This window comes from Panthera onca, chromosome C2, assembly GCF_046562875.1.
Source record: "Panthera onca isolate mPanOnc1 chromosome C2, mPanOnc1 haplotype 2, whole genome shotgun sequence".
NCBI lineage: Eukaryota > Metazoa > Chordata > Mammalia > Carnivora > Felidae > Panthera > Panthera onca.
This window is the reverse complement of record NC_138347.1, coordinates 102,673,108-102,685,124: the sequence shown is the minus strand read 5'-3', so window position 1 is coordinate 102,685,124 and position 12,017 is coordinate 102,673,108. Positions and strand designations below refer to the sequence as shown.

At 35.2% G+C, this 12,017-nt stretch overlaps 1 non-coding gene across 1 annotated transcript; it reads right to left on the bottom strand.

Annotated features, from left to right (window-relative positions):
• Positions 1-330: 330 nt before the first annotated feature.
• On the bottom strand, positions 331-437 carry LOC132684409 (U6 spliceosomal RNA). The gene has a single exon (XR_009612632.1). It is a non-coding gene; the product is annotated as a U6 spliceosomal RNA (small nuclear RNA).
• Positions 438-12,017: the final 11,580 nt, after the last annotated feature.

Sequence of the window (12,017 nt, the reverse complement as noted above, 5' to 3'; positions counted from 1 at the left end):
TTAGCATAATATACTCTGGCTCCATCCATGTTGTTGCAAATGGCAAGATTTCATTCTTTTTGATGGTTGAGTAATATTCCATTATTTATATATACCATGTCTTCTTTATTCATTCATCAGTGGATAGACATTTGGGCTCTTTCCATAGTTTGGCTATTGTTGATAATGCTGCTATAAATATCTGGGTGCATGTTCCCCTTCTAATCAGTATTTTTGTATCCTTTGAGTAAATACCCTAGTGGTACAATTGCTGGGTCATAGGGTAGATCTATTTGTAACGTTTTTTTGGGGGGAGCAGGGGTGGGAATTACCAGGTATTATTATCTTCCTAATCATATAGAATGCTTCATGAATTTGAGTGTCATCCTTGTGCAGTGGCCAGGCTAATCTTCTCTATATCATTCCAATTTTAGTATATGTGCTACCAAAGAAAGCGCTATTTTTAACTTTTTAAGGAATTTCCATACTCTTTTCCAGAGTGGCTGCACCAGTTGGCATTCCCACGGACAGTGTGAGAGTTGCCCCTTTCTCTGCATCCTTGCCAACATCTGTTGTCTCCTGTGTTGTTAATTTCAGCCATTCTGACAGGTGTGAGGTCGTATCTTATTGTGGTTTTGACTTGTATTTCCCTGATAATGAGTGATGTTGGCACCTTTTCATGTGTTTGTTGGTCATCTATAAGTCTTCATTGGACAATTTCTATTAATGTCTTCTGCCCATTTCTTTTTTTTAAGTTTGTTTATTTATTATTTTGAGAGGGGGGAGTAGGGGCAGAGACATAGAGGGAGATAAAGAAGCTCAAGCAAGCTCTGTGCTGTCAGCACAGACCCTGATGCAGGGCTCTATCTCATGAGCCATGAGATCATCACCTGAGCAGAAGTCGAGTTGAACACTCAAACGACTGAGCCACCCAGGCATGTCTCTGCCCATTTATTAACTGTATTATTTATTTTTTGGGTGTTGAGTTTGGTAAGTTCTTTGTAGATTTTGGATACTAACTCTAATCAGATATGTCATATTCAAATATCTTCTGTTGCATTTCTATGCAGAAGTAGTAAAGCAGCAGAAAGAGAAATAAAGCAATTGATCCTATTTACTATTGCACCAAAAACCATAAGATACGTAGGAATAAACCTAACCAAAGAGATAAAAGATCTGTACCCTGAAAAGTACAGAACACTTAAGAGAGAAATCGAAGATGACACAAAGAAATGGAAAAATATTTCATGCTCATGGATTGGAAGAACAAATACTGTTAAAATGTCTATATTACCTGGGGCACCTGGGTGGCTCAGTCGGTTAAGCATGGACTCTTGATCAGCTCAAGTCATCATCTCACAGTTCATGGGACTGAGACCTACATCAGGCTCTGTGCTAAAAGCACGAAGCCTGCTTGGCATACTTTCCCTCTTCCTCTTCCTCTTCCTCTTCCTCTCCCTCCCCCTCCCCCCCCCCTTCCTTCCCTCTCCCTCTCCTTCTTCCTCTCTCTCTCTGCCCCTCCCACAATCATGCTCTCTCCCTCTCAGAATAAACAAACATTTAAAGAAAATAAATGGCTACACTACCCAAAGCAATCTATACATTTAATGCAATCCCTATCAAAATATCACCAAAATTCTCCACAGATCTAGAATAAACAGTGCTAAAATTTGTATAGAGACACAAAAGACCCTGAATAGCCAAAGAAATCTTGAAAAAAAAAGTTGAAGGCATTACTATTCCGGACTTCAGGTTATATTACAAAGCTGTAGTCACCAAGACAGTATGGTACTGGCACAAAAAAACAGGCACATTGATAAATGGAACAAAATACAAAACCCAGAAATGTACCCACAACTATGTGGTCAAAATTATTTCTTTTAATAAATTTTACATTGATTTTTACCAAAGTATAATTGATACAGAGTATATTATTTTTAGATGTACCACATGATACATTTGTATATATTGTGCAAGCATCACCACAATAAGTCTAGTTACCATTCATAAGCATACAGATTACAAAATTATTTTCTTGTGATGAGAACTTTTTAATGTTTACTTAGCAACTTTAAAATTTGCAACACAATATAATGGAAGATAGTCTTCATGCTGTATGTTTCATCCCCGTCACTTATTTATTTTATACTGGAAGCATGTACCTCTTGATCCCCTTTACCCACTTTGCCCAACCCCATCCCATTTCCCTGTAACAACACCAGTATATTCTCTGTATCTATGAGTTAGGTTTAGTTTTGTCTGGTTTGCTTATATGTTTTGTTCTTTAGATTCCACATGTAAATGAAATCATATAATATTTGTTTTTCTCTGACTTATTTTACTTAGCATAATGCCCTCAAGGTTCATCCATGTTGTTGCAAATGGCAATATTCCTTTCTTTTTTATGGCTAATATTCCATTGTGTATATATACCATACCTTCTTTATCCAGTCATCTGTCACTAGACTCTTAGGTTGTTTCAATATCTTGGATATTAAAAATAATGCTACAATGAATAAAGGGGTATAAATGTTTTCAAATTAGTGTTTTTGTTTTCTTCAGATAGATGCAGGTGGATATGCTGGATCACATGGTAGTTCTAATTTTAATTATTTTGAGGACATCATACTGTTTTCCACAGTGACTGTACCAATTTACATTCCCACCAACACTGCATGAGGGTACTGTTTTCTCCACATCCTACCCAACACTTGTAATTTCTTGTCCTTTTGATAATAGCCATTCTGAAAGTCATGAAGTGATATATTATTGTGGTTTGGGTTTGCATTTTCCTAGTGATTAATGATGTTGGGCATCTTTTCATGTGCTTTTTGGCCATCTATATGTCTTCTTTGGGAAATGTCTGTTAGATCATCTGCCCATTTTTTAATCAGACTTCTTGTTTTTTCCTAATGAGTTGTGGGAGTTCTTTCTGTATTTTGAATATTAACCTCTTATAGGATATATTATTTACAAATATTTTTACCCATTTAGTAGGTTGCCTTTTTACTTTGTTGAAGTTTCCTTCACTGTGCAGAAGCTTTTTGGTTGGATGTTGACCCACTTATTTATTTTTGCTTTTGTTATCATTGCCTTTAGAGTCAGATAGTTAGATAGATAGATGATAGATAGATAGATAGATAGATAGATAGATAGATAGATAGATAACCAAGAACAATGTCCAGGAGCTTAGTGCTTATGTTTTTGTTTTGTTTATTGTTTGTTTTAGACTTTTTTTTAGGTTCTAGTCTTAACATTCAACTTTTTAGTCTGTTTTGAGGGGTTTGTGTGTGTGTGTGGTGTAAGATAGTGGTCTAATTTAGTGGTCTAATTTAATTCTTTTCCATATGGATGTCCAGTTTTTCCAGTGCCACTTACTAAAAAAAACTATGAGGACACCTGGGTGGCTCAGTTGGTTAAGTGTCCAGCTCTTGGTTGCAGATTGGGTCATGATCTCACAGTTCATGCGTTTGAGCCCCACATTGGGCTCCAGGCTGACAGTGGGGAGCCTGCTTGGTGTTCACTATCTCTGCCCCTTCCATGCTCACATTCTCTCTCCCTCTCTCTCTCTCTCTCTCAAAATAAATAAATAAACTTAAAAAAATTTAAAAAATATAATGTAAAAAAAAAGAAAAGAAAAATAAAACAAAACTGTCCTTTCTTCATTCTATATCTTGTCTACTTTGTTGTAAATTTATTGACCATATATGTGTGGGTATATTTCCAATTTCTCTATTTTATATTCTGTTTTTATCAGTACCATACTGTTTTAATTACGATAGCTTTGTACTATAGTTTGAAATCAGAGGTCATGATGCTTCTAGCACTGGGATTTTGTTTTTTTGGGTTTTTTGTTTGTTTGGGGTTTTTTTTGTTGTTTTTTTGTTTTGTTTTTTCTTTTTCTGTGTGTGTGTGTGCGCGCGCACGTGTGTGTGTTTTAAGAGTTGTTTGTCTATTCAGCCTCTCTTTGGTTCCATATACATTTTAGGATTATTTGTTCTATTCCTGTGAAGAATGCCATTAAAATTTTGATAGAGATTGCATTGTGTTATAGATTGCTTTGGGTAATATGGGCATTTTTGCAATATTAATTCTTCAATCTATGGGCATGGAATACATTTCCACTTTTTTGTCTTTACTTTCTTTTCTTTTTTTTTTAAATTTTATTTTAGATGGAGAGCACCAGTGGGGGGAGGGGCAGAGAGAGAGAGAGAGAGAGAGAGAGAGAGGGGGAGAATCTCAAGAAGGATCCATGCTCAGTGTGGAGCCTGATGCAGGGTTTGATCCCATGATTCTGGGATCATGACCTAAACCAAAATCAGGAGTCAGACTCTCAGCTTACTAAGCCACCCAGGTGCTCCTGTCTTCACTTTCTTTTATCAGTGTCTTAATACTTTCAGTGTACAGGTTTTTCATTTCTGTGGTTAAATTGATTCCTACATATTCATTATTTTTGATGCAATTATAAATGGCATTTAAAAAATTCTCTTTCTGATAGTTCATTGTTAGTATATAAATACTCAACAGACTTTTTTGTATACTGATTTTGTAACCTACAAATTCACTGAATGCATTTATTAGTACTGACAGCTTTTTGGTGGAGTTTTTACGGTTTTCTACATATAAAATCATGTAATTCACAAACAGTAATAGATTTACATCTTCCTTTCCAATTTTGATGCCCTTCATATCTTTCTTTTTTTTCCCCTAATTTCTCTGGCTTGAACTTCAAATACTGTGTTGAATAAAACTAATAAAAGTAGTGAACCTTGTATTGTTATTGATTTGAAGGGAAAGTTTTCAGCTTATCAGCATTGAGAGTGATGTTTTCTATGGGTTTGCCATGGTCTTTGTTATTTTAGTTACATTTAGTCTATACCTACTTTGTTCAAAATTTTAGGATAAATGGATTTTGAATTTTGAAAAATGATTTTCTGCATGTATTGAGATGGATATATGATTGTAGTCCTACATTTTTTAATATGGTGTGTAATATTGATTTGTATGTTGAACCCTTCCTACATACCTGGAGTAAATCCTACTTGATCATTGTGGATGAATCCTTTCAATGTATTGTTGAATTTGGTTTGGTAATATATTGTTGACAATTTTTGCATCTGTGCTTGTTAGGAATATTGACCTTTAATTTGGTTTTTTTTTTGGTAGTGATCTTGTCTGATTTTGGTATCAGAGTAATGCTGGCCTTGTAAAATGAGTTTGGGAGTATTCCCTCCACTGAAGATTTTAGTAACAATTTAAGGTTAGGTATTGAATCTCTTTGAATGTTTGTAAAATACACCAGTGAAGCTGTTTAGTTCCAAATTTTTTCTTTGTTGGGAGTTTTTTGATTACTGGTTCAACCTCCTTACTTGCAATCAGTTTACTCAAATTTTCTGCTGCTTCGTGATTCAATTTTAGAATATCGTATGTTCTAGGAATTTACCCATTTCTTCTAGATCTTCCAATTTGTTGGCATAAAATAGTTCATAGTATTCTCTTTATGGTCCATTGTATTTCTTTGACGTCAGTTGTATTTTCTCCTTGATTTCTGATTTTATTTATTTGAGCCTTCCCTCATTTTTCATAGTGTGTTAACTAAAGGTTTGCCAATTTTGCTTATCCTTTCAAAGAACTGGCTCTTGTTTCATTGATATTTTTTTTTCTTGGTCTCTTTCATTTATTTATGATCTGATCTTTATTATTTCCTTCCTTCTATCTTTAGGCATTATTTGATCTTCTAGCAAGCTGTGTCTTTTCATTGGGGAATTTAGTCCATTTATATTTAAAGAAGTCATTAATGAGTTTATACTCATTACCATGTTCTTAATGAGTTTTCTGGGTATTTTGTAGCTTCTCCATGCTCCTTTCTTTTTCTCTTCCTTCTCTTGTGGTCTGATGACTTTCTGTAGTTTTATGTTTAGGTTCTTTCCAATTATCTCTTATGAATCTATTATAGGTTTTTGCTTTGTAGTTAGCATCTGGCTCACATATAACAGCCTATATATATATATATATATATATATATATATATATATATATATGTAGTCCTTTAATTTTATAGCAAGTTAATTTTGAGCACATTCTAAAACTCTATTTATACTCCCCTTCCCTATTTTATATTTTTGAAATTACATTTTACGTCTTTTTATTTTCTATATTCCTTAACTAATTATTGTAGGTATAGTTGATTTTACTACCTTTTTCTTTTAACCTTAATACTAGTTTTGTCAGTGATTAATCCACTTCCTTTACTACATATTTATGATGATCAGTGAGATTTTTACTTTCATTACATTTTCTTATTAATAATTAATGTTATGTCCCAGTTAAATAAATCCCTTTAACATTTTCTGTAATGCTATTTTAGTGGTAATGAACTCTGTTAGCTTTTGCATGTCTGAAAAACTCTTTAATGGATTTTTAGTTATGAATGGTAATCTTGCCATGTGTAGTATCCATGGTTAGAAGTGTTTTGCTTTAGTACTTTGAACGTATCCTTCTATTCCCTCTAGCCTACAAAATTTGCTGATAATTATGCTTATAGTCTTAGGTAGGATTCCTTTTAAATAACAAGTTGATTTTCTCTTGCTGCATTTGAGATTCTCTCTTTAACATTAACATACTTATTATCGTGTGTTTTGGTGAAGGTCTCTTTGGGTTCATCTCATTTGGAAATCTCCTGCATAGCCTGTTTCCTTCCCCAGGTTAGGAAAGTTTTCAACCATTACATCGTCAAATAAGTTTTCTGCCCCTTTCTATCCCTACTCTTCCTGGAATCCCTATAATGTAAATGTTATTCCACTTGACATTATCCCATTGGTCCCTTAAACTATCTTCATTTTTGAACTTCTTTTTCTTTTTCCTGCTCTGTTTGAGTGAGTTCTAATGCCATCTTCCAGATCATTGATTCTAGTGCTTAGTTGACTGTTGAACTCTTTTAGTGTATTTCTCAGTTCAATTATTGTACTCTCCAGCTCTGTGACCTCTTTTTATACTTATATTTTCTCTTTATTGAACTTGTCTCTTTATTCATTCTTCTGAGTACAGTAGGAATGTACTTTATGACTTCTTTAGAAGATGTGCATAAAGATGTACATAAAGAACATCTTTATGACTGTTACTACGAACTCTTTAACAAGTAAAGAGTTATATATGTTTATTTCATTGGGCCTTTTTCTGGAGTTTTATTCTTCCAATTAGACATATTTTTCAGTCTCTTCATTTTGCTTGGCTTCTTTTTTTTAAAAGGTTTATTCATTTCTGAGAGAGAGAGAGAGCACACACAAATGGGGGAGGAGAGAGAGGGAGACACAGAATCCAAAGCAGGCTCCAGGCTCTGAGCTGTCAGCACAGAGCCCGAAGTTGGCTTGAACTCTTGAACCATGATACCATTACCTGAACTGAGGTTGGAAGCTTAACCTACTGAGCCACCAAGGCGCCCCTTTTTTGCTTGGCTTCTTATGTTTGTTTCTATTTATTCAATGAAACAACTCTCTCCTCGTTTTGAATGGGTGGCCATGTGTAGGCTATGAACCTTATCATTTACTCTTGCCTTAGTTCTTGGATGTTTCTTGAAGTGTCTCTCTCATTCTTTTAGACCCATTGGGCTCAGAAACATAATACACCCTGACCTCCAGAACCTGGCACTCAAGTGACATCCCCTATGTAGGCTGTGTATGCCTGCTGAATGTGGAGGGCCATGAAGAGGGTGGAACACCTACCTGCTGCCCCTTTTTGGGCCAGAAGAGGGATGTAGTGAGGTGAGGCACTTGTCTGCGATCTTTAGGGCCACTGCAGCAGTAGCACAGGTGATAAGGCATTCAATGTCTCTGGTGGAGCTCTGGCCTTGGCTGAGGAGGAGCTTCTAGCAAGTCAGAATGAGAGTACAAAAATGGCAATTGCCAGTGCTGGCACTGACAAGGTAGAGAGTGTAAAAATGGTACCTGCCAGCATCTTTGTCCCTTGAGAGTCCCAAGGTGCTTTTGCCCTTCTGGCAAATTATGATTAGCAAATGAATCGTGCATATGGTCTAGCCTCTTTTCCATCCACTGCTTTTGGTCTGGGTCCCAGTGCAACTATCTGCATATGTGCTCTTAAAGAGATACTAAATGTTATAATACTAAATAATACTTCATTCCCTATGAACCTATGGTTCTTCTGGATGTAAGTTTGTTGGGTTTTAAAGTTAAACATTTGGGGGGCTCAACTCTCTGGTTGAGTCTCAAACATCATTATGCCTAATGTGTGGTACAATACCCTTGCTCCTCAGAGAGGAGTTTGATATTTGTGAGAACTTTGTGTTGATGTGTTACTGTGCTGGGCATGAGGGTTTGGGTAAGACCACATCTCTGCCTTTGCTACATGTCTCATTGTGGCACTTTTTTCCTTTGTTGTAGAGGAGATCTTCAGCTAGTTACTAAGGATTTTCAGAGGGAATCGTGCCTTGTATAGCTGTAGCTGTGTTGTGTCTATGGAAGGAGGTGAACTCAGGATCTTCCTGAGCAGCCATCTTGAACTGCCTCTACCAACAAAATTAGTTTTAATCATTTCTCTTCAATGGTATTATCAGAAAAAAAATACCAATTTTAATACCAAATGGAATTTTACTTAGAACCAAATGCCACTGTCAAGCAACACAATATTTGTGTTTATTTGGTTAAAAATCATAATCTTTGCCATTACTATTTTTTTTTAATCAGCGTTTAAGGAGATTGCAGAAAACACAAATGTTGAGTGTTAAAATGTGACTAAGATACTAAGAGGATTTGAATGTGAAAAGTGTCTCATAGTCACAAATCCATGAAATGTCTTTGGAGGAATGTGGATCTCTAACAGCTCTCTTTTTTAGTGGGAATAAAGATAGTTTATCCTTTGATGTTTGAGCTGTGAATGTTAATGGCATTTTGGTATGATAGATAAGTAAATGCTCCTGGTGATGACATTTTATAAATGATTTTGAACTTTAATAATTCAACTTGGGTTCACCCTTCTGATATACTAGTGTTAAGAACCAATATAGTATTTAAACAGCCCACCAGCTTGCACATGATTTAGAGAAGGCATAAAGACCTCCTAGGCATGTCCTCTAAGGAAAATAAGAGATGACTTTCATTCAGGTGTGTATGGGAAGAATCTGAATAAATAAGAAAAGATCTAAATACCCTATCCAAAATTGTCTTTTGTATAATTCAAATAAAATATCTTAAGGCTATTATTCTCTTTTTATTAGAAGATTATATGTTTAAATAATCTTTTAAGCTTCTATTGATGTTCAAAAGTTGAAAACTGAAATCTCAAGCGGAGGAATAAAATTTTGAAAAGTAAAATTTGAATTAGCAACCATAAGTGGATATTTCCCTACCACTATTCTTCCTTATTGCATATCAACAGACCCAGTAGGGGCACCTGGGTGGCTCAGTCAGTTGAGCATCTGACTTCGGCTCAGGTCATGATCTTGCGGTCCTTGAGTTCGAGCCCCCCATCGGGGTCTGTGCTGACATCTCAGAGCCTGGAGTCTGTTTCAGATTCTGTGTCTCCCTCTCTCTCTGACCCTCCCCCATTCATGCTCCATCTCTCTCTGTCTCAAAAAATAAATAAACATTAAAAATTTTTTTTTGAAAAGACCCAGTAATTAGGCCTTGTTTTAGATTGCTGAAGGCATAATGTGACAACAGATACATGTATTTGTGTATGCTGTATGGGCATATTTGTGTTTCCTATCAAAATTCTACTCTTGGGAGCACTTGCATAGCTCAGTTGGTTAAGCATCCGACTCTTGACTTCAGTTCAGGTCATGATCTCACGGTTCATGAGTTTGAGCCCAGTGTTAGGCTCTTGTGCTATCAGTGCTGATGGCACAGAGCCTGCTTATGATTCTCTCTCTGCCCCTGCCTTGCTCATGCTCACTCTGTCTCTCTCAAAATAAAAAAAATATTTTTTTTGAATTCTACTTTTGCTAAAACTGAGTTTTTAAATCAAGAACACCTCTCCTCTTTAGGTTTACTGGTGGGACCTACAACACAATATAACTTTTTTTAAGTTTTGTGAGACTGAAACTAGAGCCAGTGTTTACTTTGATATTACTTACATGTTTCACATGACTGGAAATCTGGAGAAAACAAAATTTTGGGTTCAATATGATTGAAACTGTATACGTTATTTTTATATATATGAGGGAGAACAAGAATGACAGTTGAGAATAAATTAATTTAAGCAGCCATTCATAATCATCCATGGATAAAACATTAAGATTAATTGTGCTCGTGTGGAAAAAAAAGTTGTTTAACTGAAGATCTATTTTGAAAACTATCAAGTCAGTGATTATTAAATACTCGTTTAATATTTTATGGAGCTCTTGGTTGGCTCAGTCTGTTAAGCATCTAACTTGATTTGCACTCAGGTCATGATCTTGTGGTTAAGAGATCAAGCCCTGCATCAGGGTCTGTTCTGGACATGGAGCCTCCTTAAGTTTCTCTCCCTCTACTGCTCAGTATCTTTCCTCTCTTTTTCTCTCAAAAAATATTTTAAATAATGCATCAGGTACATATTTAATACTATATAAAAACTTAGGAGAATTGATATGAAACTATGGCTAGCCAAATCTGTCATAATATACTCAATATTATCATTATGAAGTTTATATTGCTATCCAGTTAAATAGTTTTGATATATGAAAATTGTGACTATATTATCATTACAACTATGTAAAATATATTCTCATAGATAAAGAATAGATTTTGAAAGGGAGGCAATTAATGTTAGGAAACCATAGTGAATTAATTTTTATTTATTTTTTACAAGGTAGTCTATTAAAATGACAATAAATGGGTCAGATAGTAATTTTCGACAAGACCAGTAAATATCATAATCTTTTTATATTTAATTTGTCAAATTTGTAGAATACTTTTCTAATATTAATAAAAACCTCTTAAACATCAAACAATGTTAGTAATAAGTAAAATTGTGAACTCTGAAGTCGGCCTCTTACCATTCTTTAATTTTATCATATGGCCACCTCCATTATTTAGACAATCATTCTTGGCAAACTCTATGGAATGATGGATCATGTAAATGTTGAAGTCCAGTGACCTGTACAATCCTATTTAACCATAATGTAGACATAAAGTTATTCTAAGGTTCATATTAAGGAATAAAGACATTTTTAAGGAAAGACTATTGAACTACAATGCTTAATGAGTCAAAGAAGCAGTGTCCCAGAGGATGAGTACTCTTGAGTGTGTAAACAGTTACAAATAATTTTAAAGATTAATTAACCCAGAGTCACCCTTTGGATTTGGTAATTATTCTCATGATTTGTGATTACACCCAAATTCACAAATGTTTAGGGAGTTGAAGGCCCAGATACATATTTAAGCTGGCAAACATTAGCTTTTTATAATTCCTTATTCATTACTTATTCCTCATTTATCTATATGTGCCTAATCCATTTAATATATAATGATATATCTTTTGTCAATAGAACTAAGTAAAAATTATATGGTTGTTAAAACATACCAGTTATATTTTTGAATGAAAGTAATTAAGCAGGGATAGCATCAAGAATGATATACCAGGAGTTCCAGGTCCTTGACCCCTCCACAGAAATAATTAAATAACTGATGAAAATCTTCTGGGAAAGCTCTTAAATACAAAAAACAAACAACAACTGCAAAATCTACAGCACCCATTGAAACACATCCACAAAAACAAATAGCCAAGAGGTGGAGGAATTTTACCTGCGTCACTCTGTGCCCCGCTGCTTCATAGCTCAACATCAACAGGGATCCAGTCAGCTGTAACATCCCTACAAGGAATGGAAAAGACAGAAAGACCCTGGAAACCTATACCTCTAGTGGAGAATCACCACTTCCGACACAAATTACCCCACTTCCAGTCTTTAACAGTGCATATCACAGCTGACAGAGCTACTCAGAGTCCATGCCAGTGTGCACCCACAGAGAAGGAACTACTGTTTTGTGCCCCACTCCCGATTCTGATACCACTGTGCACATGCTAAAATGCCAGATCCATGATTCCTC